General features: G+C 39.3%; 1 protein-coding gene across 2 annotated transcripts in view; it reads right to left on the reverse strand.

Annotated features, from left to right (window-relative positions):
* LOC145989466 (kinesin-like protein KIF12) overlaps window positions 1-13,109 on the reverse strand; it is a 314,209-nt gene that overhangs the window by 55,576 nt on the left and 245,524 nt on the right. The window lies entirely within an intron of this gene.

A 13,109-nucleotide genomic window follows, 5' to 3' on the forward strand; every position in this document is an offset into this window, starting at 1 on the left:
TATGTCTAAATGCTCGTATGAATGTGTGTATGTGTTTAATATTTCAAGTGGTTACCGGTGCCATGTTTACTTGTCATTGTAGGCACAACACGGAGTAGTGACCACATAAATGCGCATCACTCAAGAAATGATCCCGCGTGTTAAATACTGTTAAAATTTATCCGTAGAGTAAACTTTTACGTTAAATTCTAACAGTGCTCTTGTAATACACATTTACAGGGTGGGAAATAACCTTTTGCTAGGGGTCCACAGTAAAAAGTAACAGCAATTAAGAAATTATGGTAATACCAAATGTTTACTACGACAATTGTGGTTACAAAAACAAAATTCAAAGTTAGTATGTCCGCCGTTTGCTTCTCTCACAGCACGAAGACGATCAGGATAGGAGCTCAGAAGATTCGCAAACAGTCCGTATTCCATTCCATGTCACGGAGGACTTGTTCCAGATGTGCAAGGAGTGTTGGCCGGGCATAGCGGTCCGGTCCGCGTTCCACTATCATCAAGGACTCAACTGCGTCCTTCAGAATAGCCAAAAAGTGCTCCGCTGCATTCAGGTCCGGTGATGCACCCGGCCATTCAGAAATGCTGAAGAAGTCAATGCCACTTCGCCGAAGAAGGTCTTGATTTTAGCATTTGCCTTGAAGCAAGGTGCTTAGTCGTGAACTAACTTTTAATTTTGTTTTTGTAACCACAATTGTCGTAGTAAACATTTGGTATTACCATAATTTCTTAATTGTTGTTACTTTTCCCTGCAGACCCCTAGCAAAAGGTTATTTCCCACCCTGTACACATACATACTACAGACAGAAAATCTTAGAAGGCCATATTAATATAAGATGTGGCAGCTTTCGGGAAGACTCACAAAGTAGACTTTGGTTCTGTCTAGTCCTTAATCCACTCTCTAAAGCCTTCGATGATTCTTCCTATGGAAGAAGACACAAGAACCTTATAAAACACAAAATGACACACTTGTTATGTATAAAGCGCGCATACATGCTTCATTTTTCTTTATTTTCAACAACGTACTACATAAATTTCAATCCGCACCTTTTTAGCACCGCTAGGTGATTAATTCTGGTCCGCCGCTGAACACAAACAATGAGGCATCTAATTAGTGGTTTAGAACTGTAGACCTGATTGTCATGCAAGACCAGGCAATGAATACACCAATTTAATTGAAATGCATTATTTAGAACAACCTCACTACAGAATGATTTATCTCGCAGCCGCTGAATCAACACAACGTGTGTGAGTTGTACTGATTATCTCCAAGGGTATAACCTAGTAGCAAAATTCATACATCCGTTACTTGCTGCATAATATAAATTAATAGATCAGCAGAACCTTTACTGAAAGCATAACTCTATATCCATTTTGGAATCTGATTCACATAAACTGTACTGGGACTGCTCGGGTATAACCAAGGCCTGGATTTTTATGTAACCAAAGCATGCAAGATATGCACATATATATGTAGAAATGCACTGAGAATCAAGAATATCGCGGTTGCACAATAAACAGGACTTCAAGTTGACTTTCCTCGGAATCCTACATAAAGGTAGTTTCTTAAACAGGCATTCTATATCAATTATCAATTGTAGATGTAATGCTCGTTAAAGCCTTCTCAACTTGTTCAAATCCCTTTAATTAACTCGACTTCTTAAGGAATGTAACTTGACTCAATATTATATTAACTCAATATGTAAGAAGTTACGAGATTCGATTGGAGAGTGACAATCTAAAGCCCTCGTGCCCGGAGTTAAAACATGGAGGCTTGATTCTTACGTCACTTCCGACTATAAACTGCAGGGTTGTCATAACATGTGTTCCGTTTCGCTGGCAGTCGCGGCCGAGATAGACCCGCCCCTTTACATTTGGCAACTCCAGTGTCACGTGACGGATTGCGCCATAGCCACAGACCGTTTCGCCCATCCTCTGCAGAACGACCTCCTAATTTTATCTCTGGATGCTTGAACTATATAAACAGTTCTAACAACTCACCTTACAGAGCATCTTTACGGCAGAACCACGAAACGACGTCTTCCTCGCTTCAGCACATGGAAATCTCTGGTGGTGGACATTCTGCAAGACGTTCGAGAGCATTGACACTTCAAGATCATCGTCATATGTCGCGGAAGTCGATAGGTCTTGTATTATTTCGCGTCGGTTTCAACTTCCGGACAACAGCGTTGCCAGAGCACGAGGAAATATCGTACCGCGATCTCCCACAAAGACGACGCAGATTGATTTGACCAAAGGCAAATCATGCTTTCGGGTGTTTATTTATTCAAGCGTGGCAGTAACAAGGGTGGAATTTGCAGCAGAGAAACCGAACTCCGAAGAAACAAGAATCAATACTGACTGAGGAGGATCTTGGCAGGTCGTTGTAGGGAAGGAATCGTAACCAATATCTTCAATCGATACTTCCTGACAAGTGTCTACCGCCTCGATCGACAAGTTGGTCCAGTTCGAGTCCACGATATCATGCTTGGAGGCAAGGGTTTTTTTCTCACGGGGGACAGAGTAAGATTTCATTCACCTCTTGCCCTTCAGTCATAGAAATATATATTATTATTTTATCAAAATAAAATCCAAGCGTGTGATAGCCATAAAGATTTGGGAATATGAATAGACTCGTCTCTCATATTTGATGAGCACATCTCAGAAATTTGCAAAGGGCAAGAAGATGCTTGGTTATATATTTTTCTCATGGAAAGTTTTTCTAGTACTTTAATATACCTGTATAAAACAATGGTTCGTCCTATTCTTGAATATGCTAATGAATTATGATTCCTGACAGCCAAGAATTGCCTTCAAAAACTATTCAAAAAGATTTTATCAGGTTATTACGTATGCACGAAATTTAAAAAGTATTACTATGAACAACATTATTCTGAATGATTAACACAGTTGAATATGTCTACCTTAGAAGAAATAATAAAATTGAAATGTCGGGAGATGGCGAAACATTTCAGTCCAGAAAGTCGTGATTATAAAATTTCTGTTCGCAATCCCGTCCCGACCAAAAATTGTCTGTCCAGCACAAGACAGTCAACATGATTAGGGGAAGGTCGGGTGGTATCGAACAGCGGACGGTATCGGACATCAGCAGTTTAGGGCTTTTGCCGCTTGAGGCAGCACTTGTCACGCGGTCAGTGTGTTCATCAAAACCAACGAGTTGAGCCATCGCCATATGCCATTTGTGTCGTGCTTCGAGTTTTTTGGTTTTTGCTATGTTGTGTAGTGCACGAAGATAAATTTGGAGTATTAAAACTTCTCTTAGGTTTAGTGTATTGAGTTCCTACTGTTACTAGCCTAGATATTATATTGTAATTATTACATTGTGGCCGTATAATATAGTTCGCGTCATTGCTCTCTGTTTAGTACCCATCTCAATGTTGCGTGTCATTCGGGTGGTATCGGACAAAGTGGAATCGGGTGCTATCGGGCTGCTTGTTGGTCGGTAAATTTTGAATTCTAGCCCTAATAGAGGTTTCTGTGTTTTGTTTTTCAGTAAACCATGGGAAAAAGTAGTTGAAAATTGGACGAAGAGAATTTTAAGGGGGCAACTGACAAAGTAATTTCAAAAGAAGTGACGATAAGAGATGCCAGTGCTAGATATTATGTACCCAAGAACACTAGGAGATCGAGTAAAAATAATTGCAGAGGGGGGAGAGCCAAGCCCTGCACAGATAATAGAGGCACTTTCCAAAGAACGTTTGATGAAAATCACGAAGAAAGGCGTTGGACAGTCAGCTGATGCCGCTAAGCAAAGCCGAATTTCTTAAACTGGCCTACCAATTCGCTGAAAAGCTAAAAATTAATCACCGCTTCAACAATGAGAAACAAATGGCGGGAAAAGATTTTTACTATGACTTCCTGAGCCGACATCAGGACTGATGTTTGAGGACAACCGAGTCGACAAGTCTGCAGAGTACAGTTGGGTTCAGTAAATACCAAGTTACTAGATTCTTTGACAAGCTGACTGAGTTTATGGACAAACACAAATTCAGCCCATCTAAGATGTTCAATGCGGACGAAACCTGTGTATCATGTGTTCACAACAATAGCCTAAAGGTCATGTCTGTAAAAGGGAAAAATCAAGTTGAGAAGCTGACTTCTGCAGAGAGAGGCGGAAACGTGACAATTCTCTTGTCCATAAATGCAACGGGTGACCAGTTCATCCCTCCGTTGTTTGTTTCTCCACGTGTGAGAATTGACAACGATTTAAAAAGAGATGCTTCGCTAGGAAGTGCTGGTACTTTTGATAGGCAAAAGAGTGGGTGGATCTCAAAGGAGAGGTTCCTGAAATGGTTGTACGTTTTTGTTGATCGGGTAAACCCCAATAAAAAAAATCTATCTTGTTGATTTTGGATGGCCATGGAAGTCACAAGGACCTTGATGTTATCCTTTATGCCAAGGAATATTATATTCACATGATAAGTTTACCTCCGCACACATCTCACAAACTCCAACCTCTAGACAGGTCAATTATGAAACCATTCAAAAGTACCTACAATGAGGCATTTGCATTGTAGATGAGAAATTATCCTAACATGAAAATATCTCTTAGAGATATAGGCGGTTTGGTCAACACTGCCTTTTCCACAATCTGCAGGATGGAATTGGCGCAATCTGGATTCAGTTGCACAGGGATCTACCCATTGAATCGCAGTGTATTTTGTGATCTAGATTTTGCAGCCTCACTCTGTAACCAGTCACAGAAAGTAGAAGAGAGCTCCACTACCCAACGGCGACTCCAGGGGATACGATGGTACGGCCGTACCCCCTGTTGTTTCACGGACGCCGGGGCGACATGAAGGCAGAACGTAGCCGGATTTTATTTAATGAATGCATCCTTTGGAGTAAACTTGTTCTTGTTCTTGCGCATATTTGTTGCTATGCAACTTCCACGTTGCAAAGTTCCGACTGAAACACTTTGGAGATATGTAAGAGGAAAAAATGCCAAAATATCGTTCCTTTTGTTTGCTGCTTCAATTAACTGTCAACAATCGCGCGGGACCTATCCTCTAACGTCAATAATCCCTTATAAGATCCATTCTCACTTTTACGAATTCAATTGTGGGTGTTTCCTCTTCCGTTCACTGCTTCAGAACGCGGCAGGCAGGTGTTCGGAAGGGCTACTGGACGTTTTTGAACATTTTAATAATCCGCAACAATAAGCGGAACGATAAACATTTTTTTAAAATAGTTCGTAGTATTGCTTCCCTTCGGATACTTTTGTAGTTGTGGTCTGGCATGCATTAGAAGAGTACGGTCTTAACATCCAATGAAAATAAGTACAGCAAATAAAAAAAACTGTCAGGGGCAGAAAATAGGAAAAGGCTAACTTGCGTCAGTGTACTTTCATGAATAATTTTCTGAAACGTTCGAAATCAGGTGAGTTATTGAAATCATTGAAAAACGGTCTACTTCTAGTGAATCATTTTTGTACACGTTTCCCGAACAGTATCATAGTGAAAACATTTTTGCTATTCGAGTTTAAAAACTAAGATATTGACACTTATATTTTGGAAAACATTAGTTATATCAGGTTTAGTGTTGTTGTTGCCTTTCCTTCTCTCCTGGCTTTTTCTTTTGAAATCACAATAAAATATTGCTGCAAAAATTTTACATTTCTTGGTAAAACTCCGTATAGTATTAAGTACGGCTAACAACAATAAAACGAAACGTGGGTTAAACAAACTTTCGTCCATGAAGTTAGGTTATTGAGAGACAATGAGAACACGTAACATTTCGTCCCTGAGAGAAAAAAAGTTAACCAAATCATATGTTTTGGACAAGTATTGGAGTGAAGTGGTCGTACCTAATTCTATAGTTTAACCCATTTCTCATACTTTCGGTCGTCTTAATGATTCTAAAAGGAAGAAACAAATTATATTTTATCGTCCTCCAAATATAACACCATTAAGCCTTGTTTCCATGATTATGAAAAACTAAATATGCTGACCAAGGCAGTAATTTATTTTATTAAAAATATAAAGTAAACGTAACGTTTCAACCTTCTAGCGAGGTCTTCATCAGACTCTGTATCAAGTACGAAAGTTTTTGAAGACTTTTGTACTTGATACAGAGTCTGATGAAGACCTTGCTAGAAGGTTGAAACGTTACGTTTAGTTTATGTTTTTAATAAAATAAATTACTGCCTTGGTCAGCATATTTAGTTTTTCATCGTCCTCCAAAGAAATTCAAATATTATGATTAGACATGTAATTATACTGTTCGGAACTCTGAAGTTCCCGATTTCTTCTTTGTGGCTTCTAGTTTTTTCTTTATGCTGGTATATATACTTAGGACCAAAAATCTTAATTTTGAGGGTTAACACGATAGCTAATGGAGAAGATGTTTGAAAAAATCATTATGCATTTCTTTAACTTTTCTTCTCAGGGGCAACGGTTACGTGTTTTGATTGTCTATTAATAACTTAAGGTTTAATAAATGATATTGTCTGCGTATTTTGTATTTTGTTTAACCAGACACAAATGATCTTTGATAATATGTGTTATGTGAGAAAAATCGAGACGCGAGACCTTGACTTGGAATTTAGCATTTAAATGTCTGATTTTCTTATATTATTCTTGAAGCGAGCAAGTGAAATGCCCATTGAAATTCAATGTGAACAAAAATATGTTACGCACTTACGCAAAAATAGGTTTGGTTGTGCAGTAAATAGTACATTAGTCACGTCAATTGGTAAAGGTATTGCAATACATAAAAGACGGTGTGAAACTGTGTAATCGATTTTCATTCTGTATAAATATAGTGGGGGCGCTGTTTTGCTTATCGTACCCCTTGTTCACGAATCCTGAAACCTCAACCAATCCTAACAAAGAAGCTTTCCCTCAACCATCTACAGCTTGCAGTTTACCTGGACCCTTGAATCAACCTGTTAATCAAATACACGACCAGCCTTCAACAGCAGGAACTTCTAAAAGTTACAGTTTATCTGGGACTTCAAACGGACCAGATAATCAGAGTCAAGAACCATCAATTTCAAATGCAGCATCTTCTCCAAAACATCCATTGTCAGGTTCTCAAATGTCCATCTCATCAACGACTCAACGCATCTTAGAACAAATTCCACCACTACCAAGCACTTCAAGTACAAAGAAAGAGAAAGGCGCAGTGAAAAAAGTGAAATTTTGACATTTACACCTTAGAAAAACCAGCTTCTAGAGAAAAGAAGACTCCTCGAAGAGAAGAATGCTAAAAGAGAAGAGAAAAAGAAGATGAAAGAAATCAAACAAAAAGGCAAAGGTGTGATTAAGAAAAAAGGGGGAAATCCCGAAAAAAAAAGGAAATCCACAAAGGAAAAGTTCACGAAAGTAGAGAAAATGCAGATGAAGGTAACAGTAATGAACAAGCTCGAGAAAGGAAATTAATGACTTCTAACCCAATAGCAGCAAAAAAAAAAAAAAACAACTTAAATTTGACATCAACAACAAGATCTGCTTCGGTTACCATTTGCTTCATCTGTGGAGAATGATTTGATGAATACAATGAGGCGTTGGGAAGGGGAGGGGCAAGGGGGGCCGTGCCCCTCCTGGAAAATGAAAGTCAACCAAAAATTATATATTTCACACATATTATTTACTTTCAGCCACAACAATATGTGTTAATTATTGTATGAATATGATAAATTCAAATTTAAGCAATGTTTTTTTTTGAGGGAACAACACTATTATTGGGGAAAATGTGTCTTGTTTGCCCCCCCTGGAAAAAAATACCTTCCTTGCCCCTCCCTGGAAAAAATCCTGCGGACGTCCATGGATACAATGTCAAGTCTGCAAAGGATGAGCACTGCGCCTTTTTTTATTACTGGGACATTTGTGAAGCTAAAAAATGAACAAAAACTTTATCAATTTTTCACATAAAACTGATATGCTGCTTTTTTTACTACAAGCCTTATTTTGTACTCCTGTAGTCTGTCTAAGTTCCTTTGTTTTATGTAATATGAATTATACACCCATTAAAAAGTGTATTCTTGGCCAATAGTTTTAATTGAAGACTCAAAAAAGTTATTTTTACTTTACTTTTACTTCTGTCCAATACCACCCTCCAGTTTTTTGAAAGGCCAATTTTTTATGACTCATTTTTCCCAAAAACATAGAATTTACTTTAGCCAAACAGCTTCCACGTAGTATGTGAGTAAGAGATTGAAGTTTTATATTATGTAAATCCCGATTGATTTTAGCTAATCTTCAAAAATAAATCTTAATAAAAGCTAAGGTGTCCGATACCACCCGACCTTCCCCTATACTGTTTGTTTCTGGGGCAAACATATTTTCTCTATATTTTCTTGAATAGGGCAGTTAATTGCTGTAACCAACAGCCTCTAAAATCACGGAAAACAATATTATTTGTAATAAAATATCGCTCCAATTTAAACATTCGAATTACATGAAAGTTTTTAAGATGGCCCTCTCTTGGAGGTTCTGTGTTCGAGTATTTGCCAGGGTCCTAGGAGCATTAGCGGTAACGGCACACCAGTATGATTAAAGTTTTGGGTGAAGTTGGAAGAATCGATTTATTATAAGTTTAATGAACTTCCAAATGAAAAGATTTTCTTAAACAAATAGAAAAATTGAAGTAATTTTCTTTAAAATAATTCTATCTTACGGAATACTTATTGCGAGAAATTATAACTCCTTAGTGGATTAGCTGTTTTTGTAGAGAGAGACATTCACACGAAATTATACATAGTAATACGAGGGGGATTCAATAATTATTGTCCCTGACATATAAGCAGTATTATTTTTCCACAAAGTCCCCTTTCACAGTAATGCACTTCTTTCACCTATGCTGTAAAGCCACTATGCCAGCTTCAAAGAATGTCTGTGGCAGAGCCGTGAGCCATTCTTCCGCAGCGTCCATAACAGCAGCATTTGAGGGAAAATGCGTCCCCTTGAGGTGCTCCTTCAACTTCGGGAACAAATGTAAGTCACTATGGGCGAGGTCGGGTGAGTAGGGAGGGTGTTCCAACACATGGAAACCAGCAGCATGGATTGCGGCACCAGTAAGATGACTTCTGTGTGCTGGAGCATTATCGTGGTGAAACAGCACTTTTCACCGCAACATCCCACGCCGTTTCTCCTTGATTGCTTCGCGTAACTTAGGGATTAGGGCTGCATAATAGTCCCCAGTAACAGTGTGTCCTACCAGGTAGTCAATAAGGAGCACACCCTTCGCATCCCAAAAACTTGTGGCCATAACCTTGCGTGCTGATGCTTGCACCCTGAATTTGCGGGGGGGAGGTGAATTGCTGTGCCGCCACTCCATACTCTGTCGTTTGGACTCGGAATCATAGTGGTGGAGCCATGTCTCATCCACTGTCACAAATCTATCACAGAACTGCTTCAGGTCTGCCCCCATCAGCTCCAAACCAGCCCTTGAACATTGAACTCTGTCTTTCTGTTGTTCACGGGATAACATTTTGGAGACCCATCGCGCTGACACCTTTCTGAATCCCAAGTGTTCATGCACAATGGTTTCCACTGAGCCTACAGAGATGTGCATGATGTCTGCTAACTGTTGCACCGTGATTCTTCTGTCAGCCATAATCATGTCATGCATAGCATCAATGTTTTCTGGGGTGGATGCTGTTGTTGGAGGACCAGCACCAGGGGCCTGTTGATAGCTTTCCCTGCCGCAACGGAAATCGCGGCACCAGTTTTTTACCACCTGGTAGGTAGGAGCCCCATCACCCAACACACTGACCATGTCCTCATGAATCTCCTTTGGGCTTAGCCCCTTTTTCTGGAGGTACTTGATGACAGCTCGTTGTTCGGTTTTCTCCATTTTTCAAACTAAGTGTCACCTCTCACACCGAAAACGAGAAAAACAAATTTACTATAGCACCTACGGTTCTGAAATTTTGCATATAGGCATCTAAGACATTAGGCTACAATATCCCCATCATTCATTGCAATTCATAAGTATGCCGGGGACAATAATTATTGAATCACCCTCGTATGTCTTAGATATATTTTTAACACAGCATTTTTTTAATCAAACAGCTTCCAAGTAGTATGTAAATCATATTCCGTTGTGGTAGCGTGGACTCCCATTCGAGAATAGTTAAGTTCAGTGTGGATTTAACCAGGCCAGGACTGGTCATCGGACAAAATCCAGGTGCGCCCTCTCGTCTCGGCGCCCTTCCGAAAACACAAATTCGGTGCCTTTTCGTCTAGTGCTCACAATCGGTCACAGAGCAGTGGTGAATAAACATTTTCTTTACTACTGTGCTAACTACTGATTTTATATATATACGTATATACTCGCTCGCTATGATCCCAGTCCGGCCCTGGATTAGAAGAGATGAACCTCTCACTTGGCCTCCCAGAAGTCCAGATCTAACAACGCTTGACAACTGGCTGTCGTTCGTAAAGAAAAACATTAGCCGATTTCGCATGAACTCCGTTTAGAATTTGAAAGGAGAAATTAATTGCCCATGACTTCAGAATGGTCACTTCCGAAATGACGAGGCGGCCAACCCGAAGCACTGACATTAATCTTGCAGGTGCCCTTGTCATATTTCACTCTTAAATGTATTTTGTTCAGTTCAATACAGTTTCTGCGTCGATTATTGTATTTTCTTTCACAAAAATAATACAAGGTGATTCATATGAAACTGACACATTTCATTATCATTGTGTGCGAACGACAATAAAGCCAGCAACAAGATATTACATCTGAAATGTAGCACGCATGTGATATTAATAACTTTTACATTACTTTCACCTTAAGATATCTCCACAGATAATCAAGGTAAGGTAATCTAGGTGGCTACAAGTTTCAGGAAACTATCCCACCCTCAAAGACACTTTGGATCAGCGCCAAGGTTTCATTTGGTGCATAGCACGTTGAGCCATCGTGTAGGAAATAACCTCGTCATTCAATTGCTCAACAAACACCATGACAAATCATAGCATGTACTGCATTGTCACAGCGACTGAGACAATATGACGACGAAAGCTGGCAAATCCCGCACAGCTGCTCACCCTCTTGAGAATGTTGAACCTTCTGGATGACCCGCGTCATGTCAGACTAACACGGAGCATTATGATTTATTCACATTGCAATAAGACTTGAATGAAATATGTTGGTTTTTTATGAATCACCCTGTATTATAAATACATCAATATCCCATAGTGACTTTTGGACTACCCTGTAGACTAAAAGAGAGTAGTGCAGCCAAAGAAATTCGTTTGGTTGGGCTCCAGGATGAATAAAATATTTCCAGATGGTTTGCTATTTTTCTTCCTAGTTTCTTCTCTACTATTTTTAATCTATCTTTCTGAGCTTATCTTTTTTCCCGTTTGCCTTTTCCCCTTCTTTCTTTCTCTGTTTCTTTTTCTGTCCTATTTCCCATTTTCTCTTTCTTTCCATGTACCTACCCTTCCTCTATCCCTTTCTTCATCTGTTTCCGTTCTCTCTGTGTGTGAATCTGGGTATAACTGATGGCACACTTCTCAAACACCTTTCTTGGTCAAGCCACGCCCTTCGTCTTGTGACGTAAGGGAGGATTGCTTCCATTGTTAGGTTAGGCAGGCCATGTTTAGGACAGCATAATACACTGAAAGGTTTGTGACGTCACAAGTCGAATGGCGGAGCTTGACCAAAAAGGTTATTGAGAAGTGTGCGATAAGCGAGACCCGTGTGAATCTTGCTATATTATAAAAAAAATGACTTTTTTCTGTAAGTTGTGTGGATGTCAGGAAGATGAGCTCAGAATATTTCATGTGAACGACATCCTGCACACAGTTTAAATTTCGTCTCAGTTTACACTGCCGTATTAATAATTTTATAAGCTTCTTAACTATGCACGCAAGCAGTAACTGCTGACAACTTATAATACGATGTGGTTCGGATATTCTGTGCATTTCTGGCAACCCTGATTTTAAACATAGGCACCTTGAGTGAGCACACAATCAGAGTGAGGACATTTGCAAAGGGAAGGATTGACGTCATAGACACTCAAGGACAGCGCATAAAAGAAATAACCTACAAACCGAGGCTTTTAATTAGCAGTTTTACAGCAAGGTGTCTCTGCATTATCCGCCACAGGTAAATGAGATGGATCTTTTCCGAGAAGTGTTTTGTAGGACAAAGTCCAGTCTTAAATACAAGTTGAATGTGCACTTTTTTTTTTTTACAATAACCTTTCCACAAAGTGGGAATTATTGATGACTTGCAAAGTCATGAGTTCAGGCAGGCATGAACTCATTCATTATTCATAGTTCGTAAACTGAAGATGGCGTCACTCAGACTTTGCATAGTAAATGGCGGCTGCAGGGTACAGATTCCTTGAAGAAACACTGTAGCATAACTTCTAATGAGATATTAATACTTTAAATACGAATTCACTTACCGTTGTAATCAGCGAGAAGCTTTTGTGCATTTTATTCATGAATAATAATATTTTCCGAAGTAAGAAGGGAATAATGTATATATTAGTATTAAATAGTCCAAGTATAAGGAGAGTAATCACAGTAGTTCGCATTTTCGTTTCAATTTCTATATTTTTTTCAACTTGACTAACGATGCATGAGGTTATTTTTATTTTCCAGTGACGCGGTTTCAAGCAGGTTAAATTGCTTCAGTTGTTACAATTATTACTTTAACGAAGTAATTGTAACATTTGATGCATTGTTAACTGAGGCGGGATCCTGAGAACATCACATTCACTGTGGACAAAATCCAGGTCTTGCTACATTATGAACACACAGCACGATACTTTGTTGTTTTAAGTCAATTTTATCCACAGATATGTAATCGGGACTGGTCCTACGGTTTAAAGGGAATCCGAACCACAGTGTAATGTGCCTCTACCAGGTATCGAAATAGGGACCACAGCACGAATCGTACAAGCTGTTCGAATACCTACAAATGGCGTCCGTGGTTTGCCAAATAAAAAAACTCTACACGCATGCGCGTCATGGTGACCGTAGCGCCGCAGCGGAAATATTTGCAAACGGAACTCATTTTATGGATATCCCTCGTACTTACTTTTCTAAGTTAATTCTACTTAAAAATTGAGGGTTCTAATCATGACATTGTTGTGTACATAACGTACAAATTGTTACACC

Source organism: Lepisma saccharinum, chromosome 6, assembly GCF_977018435.1.
Source record: "Lepisma saccharinum chromosome 6, izLepSacc3.1, whole genome shotgun sequence".
NCBI classification, from domain to species: Eukaryota; Metazoa; Arthropoda; class Insecta; order Zygentoma; family Lepismatidae; genus Lepisma; species Lepisma saccharinum.